This window comes from Bubalus kerabau, chromosome 4 (genome assembly GCF_029407905.1).
Source record: "Bubalus kerabau isolate K-KA32 ecotype Philippines breed swamp buffalo chromosome 4, PCC_UOA_SB_1v2, whole genome shotgun sequence".
NCBI classification, from domain to species: Eukaryota; Metazoa; Chordata; class Mammalia; order Artiodactyla; family Bovidae; genus Bubalus; species Bubalus kerabau.
Window position 1 is genome coordinate 107,684,413 of NC_073627.1, and position 20,998 is coordinate 107,705,410.

Genomic DNA, 20,998 nt, shown 5'->3' on the forward strand with positions numbered 1-20,998 from the left:
AAACTTCAATACGTTGGCCACCTGATGCAAAGAGCTGATGCATTTGAAAAGACCCTGATGCTGGGAAGATCGAGGGCAGGAAGAGAAGGGGACGATAGAGGATGAGATGGTTGGATGGCATCACTGACTTGATGGACATGGTTTTGGGTGGACTCTGGGAGTTGGTGATAGACAGGGAGGCCAGGTGTGCTGCAATTCATGGGGTCACAAAGAGTCGGACACAACTGAGCAACTGAATTGAACTGAATGGGAGGTGATCTCTAAGCCTTTAGCATGTCATGCCTGATAGGAGTGTCTTTGCCTCAGGATCTTGGGTCAGATAGTTACAGTGTGATTTAGGGTTGGGGCACTGAGCCACACCACCAGTGTGACTCAGATTGGGGACTTTGGGTCATATAGTATCAGCTTGACTTTCTGAGAAGCTGGAAACTGAGATCAGCCTAATGGACAGTCAGCCATACCAATGTGTTAGAGACCCCAGTAAAGACTCTGGATCACCAAGGCTCTGGTGAAGTTCCCTGATGGTAATACTCTGCATGCTGTCACACACTGATGCCAGGGAAATAACATTTCCTTCCCCCTTGAGGATAACTAGAGACTCTGCAGTTGATCCTTTTCCTGGACTCTGCCTCCTCTGCTTCTTTTCTTGGCCAATTTTAATCTATATCCTTTCCCTGTAATAGCATAACTATGTGTATATAGTACTTTCAGTGAGCTCTGTGGGTCTTTCTAGTGACTTATCAAAACTGAGGATAGTTTTGAGAAGCACTCACCTTGAGGTTGCAGTTGGTGTCAGAAGTGAGGGTAACCCCACGTGGACTGTTTCCCTAATTTTGTTGTTAGCTAACTTTCACACCTTCCTTCAAGGTGCAAATCAAATGTGCCTCCAGGAAGCCTTCCCTGACCACCCACTCTGATTCTAAAGAAAAATTCCTTCCTCTGAATTCTTACAGTTTGTTGGACTCACTTATAGCTCCCTATGATACTTAGAAAATGCTTCTGGGCTTTGCTGTTGGTCGTGGATACCTATCATATGTCCTGTCCTAGATTTTAGTGCCTTGAGGAGTCACCTGGTTTCTCACACCCTCCTACTTGCGGTAGCCCCCACATTGTTTTAAACTAAACATTGTGCTAGTCAACACAAATTTTGCTGCCTCTACTATAAACTAGCAATTTCTGAAACTTAGGTTACCTTAGTATTAAGGAGGCTAAAATAATTTTTCACTCATTCAACAAATACTTATTGAGCATCTACTATGTGCTAAGTTCCAGGTCTTAGCAACAAGCAATGAAATAAGTCCCTACCTTTCAAGACCTTCCATTCTGGAGGATAAAGAGAACAAATCAACACACATATGTCACATTAGGTAGTAACGAGTGAAAGAATTGAGTAAAAGAATTTTACTCAATTTACTCAATTTACACAGTAAAAGAATTGAGTATAATGGGGATAACTAGCTTAGATAGAATAGTCAGAGAAAGGCTGTCAGAGGAGACGACGTTTCAGCAGGGACCTGAAAGAAGCAAGTGGGGGTGGGGAGCCGTGTAAACAGTCTTGAAAGTTGGTCTAGTAGCCTAATGATTTCAATGACTGAACTGGTTTGTTAACGTGGTTGTCTGGCTTCTTGAATGGCAGAGGATTCTTTCTCTAAAAACATTTGTTTTAATGATTTAGGAATTTTAATCCACTCAGGACATGCAGATACATCCTCATAGTCCCTTTAAGAATAGATTAAAAATTACAGGTAAAACAACTTGGATGTGCAGAAGGAATAAAGCAAGTTCATAGCTGACTAAAGACAAAGTCCAACCTCTTAATAGCCTTCATGTGTCAAATTTCTTGAGAGGACGCTGAGGAGGATGACTTTTGCCTAAATAACAATCATCCCACAGGGGAAGAATCCTTCAAACAAATTTCTTCAGGCTGTTAGACTTTGTTAGATTGAGGAGGGTTCAGTGGAAGCTTGACAAGGTGTCACCCAATTCTAAAGAGAAGACCTGAGTGATTCAAATAGAAAGATCCGAGCAAAGGTAAATGAGAATAAAAACTTTGTAAGTTGTTAAGACCCAGGGAAAACATACTTTTTCAATTTAGTTTCAGTGAACAAACTAAGGTTCATATACTTAGGTTTGTTTTTTTTTTTTTTTAAACAAACAAGACAAAATCTCTTTGTAAGTATAATTGGATGCTCTGAGAGAAGAAAGGTGTGACTTTTAAAGACGGTGATTATAGAACTGTTCCATTTCTACTTTCTGCTTTCACATGGTCCCTGTAATTGCTCTGCTGCTTTACAGGGAGTGAGGGGTGCTTTCTGGATGTTGCGTTTAAATATAGTCATTGTTCTGTGATCTAGAATTTCACTCTCCATAATGTGCTATTCTCTGGCATTCTTGTATATATACATAGGAGAATAAATGTCATAAAAACCTAAAAATGCCTTCTGAATCATCCAAAGAGGATTAAATTATATCATTGCAGCTGTGGTGCTGAATATATTAATGTATTAGTATATTAATACTAATACATTAAATACATTAATACATTAAATACATATATTAATGTATTAATGCTTCTTTAAAAAATGGTGAGCCAGGGATGATGTGTTGCACACATGTATACCTGTGGCGGATTCATTTTGATATTTGGCAAAACTAATACAATTATGTAAAGTTTAAAAATAAAATTTAAAAAAAAAAAAAAAGAATCTTTAACCAGGATGCACCATTCCCCTACTATGCTGTGAAATGAACTGTTCAGATAGGCTTTTTTTGCACTGTTCATGATTTCGAGTTGGAGACAAGATGCTGTGGTTTGGAAAAGGTGGGAAAGGGAGCCTGTCCAGACACGGTGTTTTAGAGCTAAAGTCTAGATTCTAGAACACCACCTAGAGTCTCCAGAAAACCACCTTTATTTCATAATTTCTCTCTCCTCCACCCAGTGAAGTGGCAAAAATATTGATGAGAAAGTATCAGGAGGAAAAGTTGAAAAAAGAGGAAAATTTGGTTCAGAAAAGTTGCTGTGCAACAGGAGAAAAGAAATACCTTGCTCATTTCTCTCTTTTTTCCCCATCAGACATACCAGAAGACTGGTATGGAATATATTTGCAGCATCTGTGTAGAGAAAAAGGAGTCTTTCCTTGGTACCAGGGGAATGGACATGCTGGTACCAAGCATGTACCAGCCATAATGATGTATGTCACGTAGGAACTATGCTAAGAAACCCCAAACTATAAATAACTGTAGGGCAAATTCCTAGGAACTTAAAACCAATTTATTTAGCATTAAATAAGCACCTTCTATGCCCAACTATTATCTATCAGTAAATAATGCATTAGTCAGTTAATTCTTTTTTATTGTTGAATAATATTCCATTGTATGAATATGACAGTTTGCATTCCCATTCATCAGCTGATGGACATTTGAGTTGCTTCTATTTTTTGCCTATGGTAAATGATGCTTTGGTGAACACTGTGTACAAGTATTTGTACATTTGTGTACTTCTATGCTATGAAGGATATAAAAGGAGTATAAGATACAGTCGCTGTTTTAGTATTTGGCTAACTCACCTACCAGGCTTAACCAAGCATGTGAGTTACCTAAATGCTAAATGCATGGACTGTGCTTTCCAGAAGGTCATGGGTTTATGTGAAACACAAGGTGTACGCTTAAAATATTTAAAATGTGATCCTTGCAGGAAATTGCAGGTGCCCAAATGGTTTACACAGAGTCTAAATAGTCCTTCATTGAAAGGGGAGAAAATGACCTGCAGTGGGATCACTTGGTGAGGAAAGATTTAGCTTGTATTTTTGGGATCTTTGTTCATAAACCATTTTAATTCAGGAGGAAGTATGCCCATCATAAAGCCATAAAGAGAAATTCAAGCAAATAAATATACACAGGATAGCAGTGCTATAGGATGGGCTAAGGCAAAACACACATCAAAATGGAGGAAGAATCTCAAAATGTTGAACATAGAGTGACCATATAACCCAGAAATCCCACTTCTAGGTATATACCCAAAAGGGTTGAAAATATAGATCCACAAAAAAATACTTGTACACAAACATTCATCAAAGCATCATTTATCATAGGCCAAAAGTAGAAACAACCCAAATGTCCATCAGCTGATGAATGGGAATGCAAATTGTGTCATATTCATACAATGGAATATTATTCAATTAAAAAAAAGTACTGATGCATGATTGACATGAAAGAACCCTGAAAATATTACACTAAATGAAAGAAGACACACACAAAAGGTGACATATTGTATGATTCTGCTGATACAAGACATGGAATAAGCAAATCCGTAGAAACAGAAAGCAGACGAGCAGTTACAGGTGCTGGTGGTAGGGCTGGAGGAAGCAGAGGATGGGGAGTGACTGCTTCATAGGTACTTGTTGTTGTCGTTCAGTTGCAGTCATGTCCAACTCTTTGTGACCCCATAGACTACAGCACACCAGGCTTCCCTGTCCTTCACCGTCTCCTGGAGTTTGCTCAGACTCCTGTCCATTGAGTTGGTGATGCCATCCAACCGTCTCATCCTCTGTTGCCCCCTTTTCCTCCTGCCCTCAATCTTTCCCAGCATCAGGGTTTTTTCCAGTGAGTTGGCTCTTTGCATCAGGTGGCCAAAGTATTTGAGTTTCAGCTTCATCAGTCCTCCCGGTGAATACTGGGAGGAAAAATCAGGGTTGATATCCTTTAGGATTGACTGGTTTGATCTCCTTGCTGTCCAAGGACTCTCAAGAGTCTTCTCCAGCACCACAGTTTAAAAGCATCAATTATTTGGTGCTCAACCTTCTTTATGGTACAATTCACATCTATCTGTGACTACTGGAAAAACCATAGCTTTGACTCTATGGACCTTTGTTGGCAAAGTGATGTCTCTGCTTTTTAATACACTGTCTAGATTTGTCATAGCTTTTCTTCCAAGGAGCATCTTTTAATTTCACGGCTACAGTCACCATCCACAGTGATTTTGGAGCCCAAGAAAATAAAATCTGTCACTGTTCCACTTTTTCCCCATTGATTTGCCATGAATTGATGGGACTGGATGCCATGATCTTAGTTTTTTGAATGTTGAGTTTTAAGCCAGCTTTCCCATTCTCTTCTTTCACCCTCATCAAGAGACTCTTTATTTCCTCTTGACTTTCTGCCATTAAAGTGGTATCATCTGCATATCTGAGGTTGTTGATATTTCTCCCGACAGTCTTGATTTCCAGTGTGACTTATCCAATCCGGCATTTCACATGATGTACTCTTCATAGAAACTAAATAAGCAGGGTGACAATATACAGCCTTGATGTACTCCTTTCCCAATTTTGATGCAGTCTATTGTTCCATGTCCAGTTTTAATTGTTGCTTCTTAACCCACATACAGGTTTCTTAGGAGACGTGTAGGGTGCTCTGGTATTCTCACCTTTTTAAGAATTTTCCATAGTTTGTTGTGATCTACACAGTCAAGCTGTTGTGATCTACACAGCTTCCCTTGTGGCTTAGCTGGTAAAGAATCTGCCAGCAATGCGGGAGACCTAGCTTTGATCCCTGGGTTGGGAAGATCTCCTGGAGAAGGGAACAGCTACCCACTCCAGTATTCTGGCCTGGAGAATTACATGGACTATATAGTCCATGGGGTCGCAAAGAGTCAGATACGACTGAGTGACTTTCATGTATATAACCACCACCCCTGGTGGCTCAGACAGTAAAGAATCTGCCTGCAATGTAGGAGACCAGGGTTCAATCCCTGGGTTGGGAATATCCCCTGCAGAAGGAAGTGGCAACCCATTCCAGCATTCTTGCCTGGAAAACCCCATGGGCAGAGGAGCCTGGCGGGCTACATACAGTTCATGGGGTCAAAAAGAGTCGGACACGACTGAGTGACTTTCACTTTCACAGAGTCGAAAGCTTTAGTGTAGTCAATGAAGCAGATAGTCAATGAAGTAGATTTTTAATTTGTTTTTTAATTCCTTTGCTTTTTCTGTGATCCAATGGATGTTGGCAATTTGATCTCTGGTTCCTACCTTTTCTAAATCCAGCTTATACATCTGGAACTTCTCAGTTCACGTACTTTTGAAGCCTAGTTTGAAAGCTTAATAGGTATAGATGAGTTTTATCTGGGGAGTGATGAAAGGTTTTAAAGTAGACAGTAGTGATGGTTGTACAACTTAGTGAATATACTAAATATCATTGAATTGTTCACTTGAGAAGGATGAATATTATGGCATCTGAATTGTACCTCAATAAAGCTGATGTTAGAAAGAAAAAGAAAAATCTGGAAAGAATAGCTCTCCCAAAGTTGTAAAGAATAATATCACTCTGGCTCCTAAGAGTGAAATTATAAAATAGCTCAGAAATGAAGAAAAGTCATGGACAAAATATAGAGGAATCATAAAAACAAGGTTCTATCTAGTGCTTTCCCTTTCTCACAATATTATGGGGAATTAAAGGAAAACCCTATAAGGTGTACCTGAAGTAAGTTAAAAAGTGGGGTGTTATATACCATTTTACATGATAAAAAAGTCATGGTATCATTATTTGTGCATATGTTTTGCTATAGATGTTTTAGAGTGATCTGATACTTGAAAATTATCTAGAAATAATTTTAAGCATACAGAAAAGGTACAGCGATAGTACAGCGAGCACCATATATATCTTTCCACCCTTTAATCAGATATGCTAATGTTAGCATTTTGCCCCACCTGCTGTATCATTTAAGCTTGCACTCTTCTTCCTTTATAATGTCGGTCTCTCTCCTCCCTCCCTCTCACCCACTTTTTTCTCCTTCTGTGTCATATATATATATATATTTGCAAATATCATGGCCGCTTATCTAACGTATTAGTGTGCAGCGTAGAGGGAGAGAATATATGTATACTAATGGCTGATTCACGTTGTTGTACAGCAGAAACCAATACAACTGTGTAAAGCAATTATTCTCTGATTAAAAAAAAGAATAAAGGTATTATCCTACGTACCCAAAGTAAACTTATAAACCTCAATAAAGTTACTATTAGTATATTGCATTTTTTCACCTGTGTTCTTGAAGTTACACCTGTTGAACCTTTGTAGTGGATATATTGTGCAATGGTGTACCTCTCTTCCCAACTTTCTGATCCGTGACACTGTTTAGACAGCTTGAAATTGTGATGGAAGCATTTATACCACGGAAAATGACAAATACTACATATTAGGGCTTGGTTTATGTTTTCATTGATTTTCTAGGCTTAAGTGATGGAGAAAATGTTAATATAGTTAAAAGTGTGCCATGTCTGTAGCTGTCTATTGTAGATAGCCCAAAAAAATGAGGGAAAAGGCATATTCTTCCAGTTTTTTGATAACTATCATCAAATTAAGCAAAAACTCACTTGTTATCAATGAACAAGTGTAATTCTAAAATTTGTCATTGTTATTTCACTTCAGTCTTAAATGTAAAAGAAAAGAATGAAGATTCAAGTCAGAAGTACCTGTGTTCATCAGTAACTGTTTTGCAAAATCAGATAGTAATCAAGCATTTTTCATAGCCTAATTTTTTCCCACAACTTTTTGTTATGAAAATATTCAGATATACAGAAAAGTTAAATAATAAAATGCACTATATATTCATATACATTTAAAAATTAACATTTTGCCATATTTTTTACTGAACAATTGGAGAGTAACTTAGATATTTCACCCCTAAACACTAAGCATGCATCTCATAAAAACAACCACAGTAAAATTACATACCCCCCAAAAATGAATAGTAATTCCCTATTATCCCGTGCTCAGTCCGTGTTTCCATCTTCACTGCTGACCCAGTAACAGCGCAAGCTGTATATGTGCTTGTCTGTTCCATTTGCCCAGAATAGCTTCCCACCTTGAATATTTTTTCCCAGGACTTTTTTTTTCTTTAAATAGAGCAGGTTAGTTATTGAATGTTTGACTTTAAGGATTTAATGGATTGTTTACATGTGGTTTGTTTATCTTGTTCCTGTAGATTCTGTAAATTAGCAGTTAGGGCCAAAGCCTTGGTGTATTCAGGTTATACATTTTTTACATTAACACCTCAGATATATTTCATGTTGCATCACATCAAAAGTCTCAATATCTGGTTGACTAAGACTCTGCTCCCAGTGCAGGGGGCATGGGTTTGATCCTGGTCCGGGAATCCTGCATGCTGCCCGGAGCAGCCAAAAAATAATACCTAGATGACTCACTGTGATGGGCTGTTTGATCACATCTCCCCAGTGTAAAAGTATGTCCTTGCTGTTGCAGGTAAGAGATAACCTGTGTGCTGATCCGGCAGTACGTGGGTAGCCTGTTTACCAGGTGATTACCAAAATCACCTGTTTACCAAAATCACTTTTTACCTGGTGATTTTGGGAATTCAGTGATGATGATCCTTGCCAGAATCAATTATTTTAGCAAGATTGCTGAAATTTTCTTATTCTGATTTTCTAATTCTGTTCTTCTTCCTACAATTATTGACTGCCACTCTGTAAGGAAGAGCTTTCCTTCATCAGCTGAGAATGCACTAGAGGCAGGGTCATGCTCAAGTCTTTCCTGAAATTACCAGTTTTCAGAGTCAGGCATCACCAACGGTGATGACAGATGAGTCAGTGCCTCACAGTTATGACCATTGTTTCAGATGCTCTGATTATCCCAGACTTGACCATTAGAACCCTTTAGATAGTAGCCCTTTTGTCCTCTGACATCCTTCTCCAGCCTTTGGGCACTTAAAGGCCTTTTGATGAATCTATCTCCAGTTCACCTTGCACTCTCAATACCCCAGGTATGGACTAAGCCCTTTCTCCAGGAATCCCTGGCTCCTTTATATGCGCAACAATTTAGAAACTTGATCTGGGCAGTGGGCATGCTCTGTGCTACTGGGTGTGCTTAGCAGGTGGGCTGAGCCCCTCCAACCATCCAAATGAGGCTGCTTCAAGGCAACTCTGCCCTCCTTTCACCACTTGCTGCTGCTAAATCGCATCAGTTGTGTCCTATTCTGTGCGACCCCATAGATGGCAGCCCACCAGGCTCCTCCTTCCATGGGATTCTCCAGGCAAGAGTACTGGAGTGGGTTGCCATTTCCTTCTCCAATGCATGAAAGTGAAAAGTGAAAGTGAAGTCGCTCAGTCGGGTCTGACTCTTCGCGACCCTAGGGACTGTATGTAGCCCACCAGGCTCCTCCGTCCATGGGATTTTCCAGGCAAGAGTACTGGAGTGGGTTGCCATTGCTTTCACCAGTTACATAATATCTAATTCTGTAAGGGAGGGAGGGGACACAATTACATATCCAGACCAATAATTTGGGGAACAAACAAGTTTGTTGAGCAAACTAAACTGAAGAGAACAGAAGTGTTCCCTGTACTAGGAAAACCGTAAACTTAACCACGAGAGGTCTTGTGCCAAGGCAATCAGCAGTGCTTTTCCAGAGGGAGGGAGCTTGTTAGTTAACTTGGCAAGTGTGTTAAGTAGAAGTGTGTTATTTTCTCAATTGAAAGCAACTGAGAGAATAATGCGAGCTATGTGGTATTCTAACTATGATGTGCCTTGATGATTTGATGTACTGTGTTGATAAGCTCATCACACTCCCTTCCCATCACCTTCCTTAAGGCAGGTTTCTGATCTGAATTAGAATTCTGAGGATCTATTTCATGCAAAGTACTTGTTTATCTTGCTCAACTTTTATTTGGTCTCTAAAACTCAATGCCATTAGGGTTTTATTCTTTGACTCTATCTTCTAGTATGGATTCACTTGGATGTGCCTGTAAATGTACTTTCAGCCCTTTATTTCTGTTACTTTCTGTTACTCTGTGACTCTATATGTCATTATAATTATTACCCCTTAGAACACAGTAGTGATTAAATATGGCATGTGCACTTTGGTGATATGTATGTGTGTGTAGGCTTGTCAGCAGGACAGAGTCCTCTGTGTGGAAGGAGAAAGTGAAGCTGAGGTCACATACTCAGAGTGATAGATCCAGCACTTGGTTGAGTAGTCCTCCAGCAGGTTGGGGTTTGGACCAGAGCTGCCCTCCCTGGACCACGACTGCTGACTGCTGGCGCCCTCAGCATGCACGGCCAGGCGACCGAGACAGTCCTGGGTGGACACCCGGCTTCCGGCTTGAAGGGGATTCTGGGATACTCCCTAATTTTGAATTATAACCGTAGGTTTGATGTACAGATAAAAAAAGTTTGGCAAAACTCAATGAAAACATTCTATGAGAATCAGTTGAGTATATGGAATTTATAATAAAAAGCTTTACATAAAAATCAATTGAAAATGAGGGAAAAAACCAAATTTCAGCCACCTTACATTGATTCACTTCTAGAAGCAAGATAAAATTTTATACTGTCCACTCTTTTTGATACTTCTTTTTTATCAGTGTTTTCCAGATATAGATATCTGTATATGTGTATGCATGTATATTTACATAATATGTATATATACCACATATACTTTATCCATTCATCCATCGGTGAACAATTATGCAAAAATCTGAAATAAACATGGGGATATGTATATCTTTTGAGTTAGTAATTTTGTTTCCTTCAGATAAATATCCAGATGTGGAATTGCTGGGACATATGGTAGTTTTATTTTTAATATATTTGAGGAATCTCCATCCTGGCTTCCATAGTGACTACACCAATCTACTTTCCCACAGACAGGGCACAGGGATTCCCTTTTTTCTACATCCTTGCTGAGACTTATTATTTCTTCTCTTTTGGTTAATAGTCATTCTAATGAGTATGAGGTGATGTCTCATTGTAGCCTTGATATGTAAATTCCCTGATTATTAGTGATGTTGAGCATCATTTCAAGTACTCTTGGCCATTTGTATGTCAGTTTTGGAAAAATGTCTCTTCGGGTCCTCTGCTCATTTTTAATTAGATTGTTTGCTAATGAGTTGTATGAGTTCTTTATATGTATTTTGGATATTAACTTCTTATCAGATATATGATTTTGTCCTACATTCCATAGGTTACCCTTTCATTTGATTGATGGTTTCCTCTGCTGTTTTTTGGGTTTTATTAACTTTAAACTTTTTGTTTTGTACTGGGGTAGAGCCAATTACAATGTTGTGGTAGTTTCAGGTAAACAGTGAAGGGACTCAGCCATCCGTATACATGCGTTCATTCTCCCCTCAACCCCCCTCCCATCCAGGCTGGCACATAACACTGAGCAGAGTTCCATTGCTGTACAATAGGTGCTTGTTGGTTATCCATTTTAAATACAGCAGTGTGTACATGACATTCCCAAAGTCCCTAACTGTCCCGTCCCCCCAGCAACCATAAGTTCTTTTTCTAAGTCTGTGAGTCTTTGTTTTATAAGCAAGTTCATAAGTATCATTTCTAAAAGCTCCCACCTATAATGGATGTCATATGGCATTTCTCCTTTTCTGTCTGACTTCACTCAGTATGACACTCTCTCGATCCATCCATGTAGCTGCAACTGGCATTATTTCATTCTTTTTAGTGGCTAAGTAATATTCCATTGTATATACATACCACATCTTTTTTATCTGTTCCTCTGTCAATGGACGTTTAGGTTGCTTCCGTGTCTTGGCTATTGTAAACAGTGCTACAAGGCCCATCGGGGTGCATATATCCTTTCAGATCATGTTTTTCTCTGAGTATATCCCTAAGAGTGGAAATTCAGTCATGTGGAAGCTCTGTTTTCAGGTTTTTAAGGAATCTCCATACTGTTCTCCATAGTGGCTGTACCAATTTCCATTCCTACTAACAGAGTAGGAGGGTTCCCTTCTCTCTACACCCTCTCCAGCATATATAGTTTGTGGATTTTTTGATGATAGCCATTCTGACTGGTGTGAAGTGATATCTCGTTGTAGTTTTGTTTTGCATTTCTCTAATAATTAGCGATGTTGAACATCTTTTCATGTGTTTTATGGCCGTAGCTCAGATGGTAAAGAATCTGCCTGCAATGCAGGAGAACCAGGTTCAATCCCTGGGTTGGGAAGATCCTCTGGAGAAGGAAATGGTAACCCACTCCAGTATTCTTGCCTGGAGAATCCCATGGACAGAGGAGCCTGGCAGGCTATAGTTAATGGGGTCGCAGAGAGTCAGACACAACTGAGCTACTAGCCCTTCTATGTCTTCTGTGGAGAAATGTCTATTCAGGTCTCCTGCTCATTTTTTGAGTGGATTGCTTGTTTTGATGCTGTTAAGCATTGTAAGCTGTTTGTAAATTTTGAAGACTAATCCATTATCTGTCACATCATTTGCAAATATTTTCTCCCAACTTGTGGGGTTTTTTTTGTTTTGTTTATTATTTCCTTTGCTGTGCAAAAGCTTTTGAGTTTAAATAGGCCCCATTTGTTTAGTTTGTTTTTATTCCTATTATTCTAGGGAGATGGATTAAAAAAAGATGTTGTGATTTATGTTAGAGAGTATTCTGCCCGTTTTCCTCTAGGAGTTTTATAGTGTCTGGTCTCACATTTAGTTCTTTAATCCATTTTGAGCTTATTTTTGCATATGGAGTTAAGGAGTGATTTGATTTGATTTTTTTTTTTTAACATGTGGCTATCCAGTTTTCCCAGTATTATTTGTTGAAGAGACTGTCTTTCCAATATTGTGTAGTCTTGCCTCTTTTGCCATAGATTAATTGACTATCAGTGCATGGTCTTATTTCTGGGTTTTCTATTCTGTCCCATTGATCTGTATTTCTGTTTTTGTGCCAGGACCACACAGTTTTGAAGACTGTAACCTCATAGTATAGTCTGAAGTCAGGGAGCCTGATTCCTCCAGCTCCATTTTTCATTCTCAAGACTGCTTTGGCTGTTTGGGGTCTTTTGTGTCTCCATACATATTCTGAGATTTTTTTGTTCTAGTTCTGTGAAAGATGCCATTGGTAATTTCATAGGGGTTGCATTGAAACTGTAGATTGTCTTGCATAGAATAGTCACATTGACAATATTGATTCTTCCAGTCTATGAACATGGTGTATATCTTTCCATCTGTTTTTGTCTTTCATCTGCTTTTTACAGTTTCAGAATATAGGTCTTTGGTCTCCTTAAGTAGGTTTATTCCTAGGTATTTTATTCTTTTTGATGTGATGGCAAATGGAATTGCTTCTTGAGTTTCTCTTTCTGATCTTTCATTGTTAGTATATAGAAATGCAACAGATTTCTGTGTATTTTGTAACATGCAGCTTTACCAAATTCATTGATGATTTCTAGTATTTTTTTGGCTGCCTTTGGGTCGGGAAGATCCCCTGAAGAAGGGAATGGCTACCGACTCCAGTATTCTTGCCTGGAGAATTCCATGGACAGAGGAGCCTGGTGGGCTACAGTCCATGGGTCACAAACAGCTGGACAAGACTGAGCAACTAACACTTTTCACTTTGCTGTTTTTAGAAGTGTTTAGTTTGATGTAGTCTTGTGGTTGTTTTAGTCACTAAGTTACGTCCAACTCTTTTGTGACCCCATGGATTGTAGCCTGCCAGGTCCCTCTGTCCATGGACTTCCCAGGCAAGTATAGTGAAGTGAAGTGGATTGCCACTTCAGGGGATATTCTAGACCCAGGGATGGAACCCTGTTCCATCTCTTGGGTCTCCTGCATTGGCAGGTAGATTCTTTTAACACTAAGCCACCTGGGAAGCCTTTGATGTAGTCTTACTTGTTTATTTTTGCTTTTGTTTCCTTTGCTTCTTGCATCATATCCCAAAAAACCATTGCTAAGGCTGATGTCAAGGAGCTTGTTCCCAATGTTTTCTTCTAGGAGTTTTATGGTGTTAGGTCTTATATTCAAGTATTTATCAATTTTGAGTTAATTTTGTGTGTGTGGTATAAAATAGTGGTTCGGTTTTGTTCTTTTGCATGTGGCTATCCAGTTTCCTAGCATCATTTATTGAAAAGACTTTTTGCCAGAAAAATTTTATATATAAAGTAAAATACTTTATATAGTCTGTTCATATTCCAAAATTTTGCAAAATGATACAGTGTATTAGTTATGTACTGCTATATAGCAAATTAGTCCAAATCTTAGCAGTTTAAGACAACAAATATTTATGATGCCGTATTTTAGGTCTCTGGATGTGGCTTAGCTGAGTCCTCTGGGTCAGGGTCTGTCACCAGGACATAATCAAGGTATAGCTAGGGCAATGCTCTTGATAAACATGGTGGGAAGGATCCACTCTCATGTTCACTCACGGGATTGTTGGCAATGCCTCCCTGGCTCTTGAGCAGTGGCCTTTCTTAGTTCTCTGCCACTTGAGCATGTCCATGAGGAAGCTCACAACATTGCAGCTGTCCTGTCTGAGAGAGTTAGAGGGCCAGCCCCCCAAAGGGAAGCCTCAGTCATTGTTTGTAACTTAACTTTGAAATGGCATTCCATTACTTCTGCCATATTCTGTTCATTAGAAGCAAGTCAGTAAGTTCAGCCCACGTTCAGAGGAGAAGATTACACAAGGGTGCAAATGTCAGGAGAAGGGGGTTATTGGGGACCATTTTGGAGGCTGTCTGCCACTCCCGGACAGTTTCTGGTACAGGATCCAGTCTAGAACCATATATTGCATTTAGTTGACATATCTCTTCAGTCTGTCATTCTTTTTTTATGACACTGACATTTTAAAAAACAGTTCTTTTGCTGTCTCGTATACAGGGTTATTGTTACATCTTTCTAAATTCCATATATATGCGTTAGCAAAAGAGACACTGATGTATAGAACAGTCTTTTGGACTCTGTGGGAGAGGGAGAGGGTGGGATGATTTGGGAGAATGGCATTCAAACATGTATAATATCATATATAAAATGAGTCACCAGTCCAGGTTCGAAGCAGGATACTGGATGCTTGGGGCTGGTGCACTAGGATGACCCAGAGGGATGGTACGGGGAGGGAGGAGGGAGGAGAGTTCAGGATGGGGAACACGTGTATACCTGTGGCGGATTCATGTTGATATATGGCAAAACCAATACAATATTGTAAAGTTAAAAAATAAAATAAATTAAAAAAATAAATAAAAACACAGTTCTCCTTTTCAAAATGGAATGTTCCTCAATGAGCACAATGTGGTCAGTGTTATTTTTCCTTATTATTAGATTCAGGCTATCTGTGTAGTGTTGTCCCCTCTGTAAGGTATTGTCTTAGTCAGTTTGAGCTGCCATAACAGAATATTGCGTGGCTTATAAACAATAGAAACTTCTCACAGTTCTGGTGGCTGGGAACTCAGGATCAAGGCATCAGCAGATTCAGTACTTAATGAAAATCCTCTTTCTGGTTCATAGACATCCATCTACTCACCATTTCTTCACATGGTGAAAGGGACAAGGGAGCTCTCTGTGTCTCTCTTTGGGGGAGGGGGGGCACTAATCTCTTTTCTGAACGTTTCACCCTCATGACCTAATTACTGCCCAAAGGCCTCACCTCCTAATACATCACATTGGGGATTAGGTTTAAACATACGAATTGTGGGGGGACACAAACTTTGAGTCTATAGCAGATATCATATCCAGAGGCACTTGTGGTCCATCTATCCCTCATTGGTGAAATAAATGTTGATCATTGGTCAAAGTGCTGTCTGATTTCTCCTCTGAATAATTACAGTTTTTTCCCCCTGGCAACCAAAAGGCAATCTGTTGGAAGACATTTTATGACCATGCAAATAGCCTGCTTCTCACTAAAAATTTCCTCTAGACTTAGCATCTGGATGATTCTTGCCTTAAACAGTCTATTACCAAGGTAGTAAAATAATTTTTTTTCCAGTTCAGTACTCCTGCCACATCTATGAGCTGGGTGTTTTATTCATCTGTTTGGACTTCTGTTACAAAGTACTACAGACTTGGTGGCTTCAAGAAAAGAAATTGATATTTTCACAGTTCGTGGAGGCTGGAAGTACCTCGTCAAGGTGCCGGGAGGGTAGGCTTCTGTCAAGGCCTCTTTTTTTTTTTTTGCCTTGCAAAGGGCCACCTCCTTATGGTGTTCTCGCATGGCTTGTTCACCATGTGAATGAACCTCTGGTGACTCGCTTCTTATAAGAATATCAGTCCTATTGGATTAGAGCCCCACCCTTAGGACCTATTTGAACCTTAATTACTGCTTTAAGACACTGTCTGCATATACAGTCATATATTAGGAGTTAGGGCTTCAGCATTTAAGGATGCAATTCAGTACCAATATCCTACTGTAAAAACGGTTACCCCTTTTGATGCATTTATTTATATATCTGCTTATTAGTATAAGGATTCATGGATTCCCATTTTATTTTTTAACAATTTATTACTATATCCTTATTTCAGTGTTCAAATTGTCCCAGACTTAGGCAGTGGAAGCCTCTCCAATCTAGTTCCTCTTTCCTTATGGCATGTTCCTTTTCAGTTCAGTCAGTCGTGTCCGACTCTTTGCGACCCCATGAATTGCAGCACGCCAGGCCTCCCTGTCCATCACCAACTCAGGGAGTTTACTCAAACTCATGTCCATCGAGTTGGTGATGCCATCCAGCCATCTCATCCTCTGTCATCCCCTTCTCCTCCTGCCCCCAATCCCTCCCAGCATCAGAGTCTTTTCCAATGAGTCAGCTCTTCGCAGGATGTGGCCAAAGTATTGGAGTTTCAGCTTCAGCATCAGTCCTTCCAAAGAACACCCAGGACTGATCTCCTTTAGAATGGACTGGTTGGATCTCCTTGCAGCCCAAGGGACTCTCAAGAGTCTTCTCCAATACCACAGTTAAAACCATCAATTCTTTGGTGCTCAGCTTTCGTCACAGTCCAACTCTCACATCCATACATGACCACAGGAAAAACCATACCCTTGACTAGACGGACCTTTGTTGGCAAAGTAATGTCTCTGCTTTTGAATATGCAGTCTAGGTTGTTCATAACTTTCCTTCCAAGGAGTAAGCGTCTTTTAATTTCATGGCTGCAATCACCATCTGCAGTGATTTTGAAGCCCCCCAAAATAAAGTCTGACACTGTTTCCACTGTTTTCCCAGATGCCATGATCTTAGTTTTCTGAATGTTGAACTTTAAGCCAACTTTTTCACTCTCCTCTTTCTCTTTCATCAAGAGGCTCTTTAGTTCCTTTTCACTTTCTGCCATAAGGGTGGTGTCATCTGCATATCTGAGGTTATTGATATTTCTCCTGGCAATCTTGATTCCAGCTTGTGCTTCTTCCAGCCCAGTGTTTCTCATGATGTACTCTGCATAGAAGTTAAATAAGCAGGGTGACAATATACAGCCTTGACGTACTCCTTTCCCTATTTGGAACCAGTCTGTTGTTCCATGTCCCATTCTAACTGTTGCTTCCTGACCTGCATATAGGTTTCTCAAGAGGCAGGTCAGGTGGTCAGGTATTCCCATCTCTTGAAGAATTTTCCACAGCTTATTGTGATCCACACAGTCAAAGGCTTTGGCATAGTCAATAAAGCAGAAATAGATGCTTTTCTGGAACTCTCTTGCTTTTTTGATGATCCAGCGGATGTTGGCCATTTGATCTCTGGTTCCTCTGCCTTTTCTAAAACCAGCTTGAACATCTGGAAGTTCACGGTTCACATATTGCTGAAACCTAGCTTGGAGAATTTTGAGCATTACTTTCCTAGCGTGTGAGATGAGTGCAATTGTGCGGTAGTTTGAGCATTCTTTGGCATTGCCTTTCTTTGGGATTGGAATGAAAACTGACCTTTTCCAGTCCTGTGGCCACTGCTGAGTTTTCCAAATTTGCTGGCATATTGAAGTGCAGCGCTTTCACAGCGTCATCTTCCAGGATTTGAAAGAGCTCCACTGGAATTCCATCACCTCCACTAGCTTTGTTCATAGTGATGCTTTCTAAGGCCTACTTGACTTCACATTCCAGGATGTCTGGCTCTAGGTGTGATCACAGCATCATGATTATCTGATATTATGACAGAAAACTAGTCAATTTCATCACACGGACCACAGCCTTGTCTAATTCAATGAAACTAAGCCATGCCACGTGGGGCAACCCAAGACAGATGGGTCATGGTGGAGAGGTCTGATAGAATGTGGTCCACTGGAGAAGGGAATGGCAAACCACTTCAGTATTCTTGCCTTGAGAACCCCATGAACAGTATGAAAAGGCAAAAAGATAGGACACTGAAAGAGGAACTCCCCAGGTCAGTAGGTGCCAAATATGCTGCTGGAGATCAGTGGAGAAATAACTCCAGAAGGAATGAAGGGATGGAACCAAAGCAAAAACAATACTCAGTTGTGGATGTGACTGGTGATAGAAGCAAGGTCCAATGCTATAAAGAGCAATATTGCATAGGAAACTCGAATGTTAGGTCCATGAATCAAGGCAAACTGGAAGTGGTCAAACAGGAGATGGCAAGAGTGAATGTCGACATTCTAGGAATCAGCGAACTAAAATGCACTGGAATGGGTGAATTTAACTCAGATGACCATTATATACTATGGGCAGGAATCCCTTAGAAGAAATGGAGTAGCCATTATGGTCAACATAAGAGTCCGAAATGCAGTAATTGGATGCAATCTCAAAAACAACAGAATGATCTCTGTTCATTTCTAAGGCAAACCATTCAATATCACAGTACTCCAACCAGTAACACTGGTTGCCCCAACCAGTAACACTGAAGAAGCTGAAGTTGAACGGTTCTATGAAGACCTACAACACCTTTTAGAACTAACACCCAAAAAGATGTCCTTTTCATTATAGGGGACTGGAATGCGAAAGTAGGAAGTCAAGAAACACCTGGAGTAACAGGCAAATTTGGCCTTGGAATACAGAATGAAGCAGCGCAAAGGCTAATAGAATTTTGCCAAGAGAATGCACTGGTCCTAGCAAACACCCTCTTCCAACAACACAGGAGAAGACTCTACACATGGACATCACCAGATGGTCAACACCAAAATCAGATTGATTATATTCTTTGCAGCCAAAGATGGAGAAACTCTATACAGTCAGCAAAAACAAGACTGGGAGCTGACTGTGGCTCAGATCATGAACTCCTTATTGCCAAATTCAGACTGAAATTGAAGAAAGTAAGGAAAACCACTAGACCATTCAGGTATGACCTAAATCAAATCCCTTATGATTATACAGTGGAAGTGACATTTTAAAATTGGAGTATAGTTAATTTACAATGTTGTGTTAGTTTAAAGTGTACATCAAAGTGAATCAGTTATACATATATCCTCTGTTTTTTAGATTCTTTTTCCATATGGGCCATTACAGAGTGTTGAGTAGAGTTCCCTGTGCTATACAGTAGGTTCTTGTTATTAATAGTTACCTATTTTATATATAGTAGTGTGTATATGTAAATTCCAATCTCCTGATTTATCCCTCTCCCTCTTTTCCCCACCCCTGCTAACCATAAATTTGTTTTCTACATCTGTGACTCTATGTCTGTTTTGTCAGTAAGTTCATTTGTGTCATTATTTAGATTACACATTTAAGTGAAATCATATGTGGAATCATTATTTAGATTCCTTGTATAAGCATTGTCAGAGAAAGATAGTTGTCTTTCTCTGACTGGCTTCACTCACTATGACGATCTCTTGGTCTATCCATGTTGCTGCAAATGGCATTATTCCATTCTTTTTTATGGCTGAATAATATTCCATTGTATAGATGTACCACATCATCTTTATCCATTCCTCTGCTGATGGACACTTAGATTGCTTCTGTGTCTTGACCATTGTAAATACTGCTACAATGAAGTTTAAGGTACATGTGTCCTTTTGAATTATTGTTTTCTCTAGATACCTACCCAGGAGTGGGATTGCTGGATCATATAGTAACTCGGGTGTTAGTTTTTAAGGAACCTTCATACTGTTCTCCATTGTGGCTGTGCCAGTTCACATTCCCACCAGCAGTGCAGGCGGGTTCCCTTTTATCCATCCCTCTTCAGCATTTGTAGACTTTCTGATGATGGCCATTCTGAGGTGATACCTTGTTGTATTTTCCCCCCCTCATTGTAGTTTTGATTTACATTTCTCTTATAGTGATGTTGAGCATCTTTTCATGTGCTTTTTGGCCATCTGTATGTCTTCCTTGGAAAAATGTCTGTTTAGATCTTCCCATTTTTTGGTTTTTATTGTGGTGGATGAGCTGTTTGGAGATTAATCCCTTGTCAGTCGCTGTGTGCAATTACTTATTCCCATTCTGAGGATTGTCTTTTCATTTTGTTTATGGTTTCCTTTGCTGTGCAAAAGCTGTTACATTTACATCCCATTTATTTATTTTTATTTTTATCTTCATTACTCTGGGAGGTGGATCAAAAAAGATATTGCTGCAATTTATGTCAGAGACTGTTCTGCCTTTGTTTTCCTGGAAGATTTGTGTATAGTATCCAGTCTTACATTTAGATCTTTAGTCCATTTTGAGTTTATTTTCGTATATGGTGTTATACAAAATGGAGTGTTGTACTTTCATTTTTTTATATGTAACTGTCTAGTTTTCCCAGCACCATTTACTGAAGAGACCTTTTCTCTATTGTTGCCTCTTTTGTCATAGATTCAGTGGCCATAGGTGTGTGAGTTTATCTCTGGGCTTTCTATCTTTTTCCATTGGACTATATTCTGTTTTTGTACCAGTACCATGCTGCCTTGATTACTGTAGCTTTGTATTACAGTCTGAAGACAGGGCCCCCAATTGTTCCAGCTCCATATTTCTTTCTCAAGATTGCTTTGGCTATCCATGGTCTTTTGTATTTCCATACAAATTGTAAAATTTCCTATTAGGTTTTTCTTAATTTTTAATTTTTATTTATTTATTTTTATTGAAGGATAATTGCATTACAGAATTTTGTTGTTTTCTGTCAAACCTCAACATGAATCAGCTATAGGTATACATATATCCCTTCCTTCCCATCTCCCTCCCCATCCCACGCCTCTAGGTTGATACAGAGCCCCTATTTGAGTTTCCTGAGCCATACAGAAAATTCCTGTTGGCTATCTATTTTACATATGGTAATATAAGTTTCCGTGTTACTCTGTCCATACATCTCACCCTCTCCTCCCCTTTCCCCATGTCCATAAGTCTGTTCTCTGTCTCTTTCTCCATTGCTGCTGTGCAAATAAA

At 39.6% G+C, this 20,998-nt stretch overlaps 1 long non-coding RNA gene across 1 annotated transcript in view; it reads left to right on the plus strand.

Moving 5' to 3' along the window:
- LOC129650065 (uncharacterized) overlaps positions 1-19,212 on the plus strand; it is a 52,294-nt gene extending 33,082 nt beyond the window's left edge. Inside the window, exon 3 of the long non-coding RNA XR_008713562.1 lies at positions 18,632-19,212. This is a non-coding gene — a long non-coding RNA (uncharacterized LOC129650065). The remainder of the gene's footprint in view (positions 1-18,631) is intronic.
- The last annotated feature ends 1,786 nt before the right edge of the window (positions 19,213-20,998 follow it).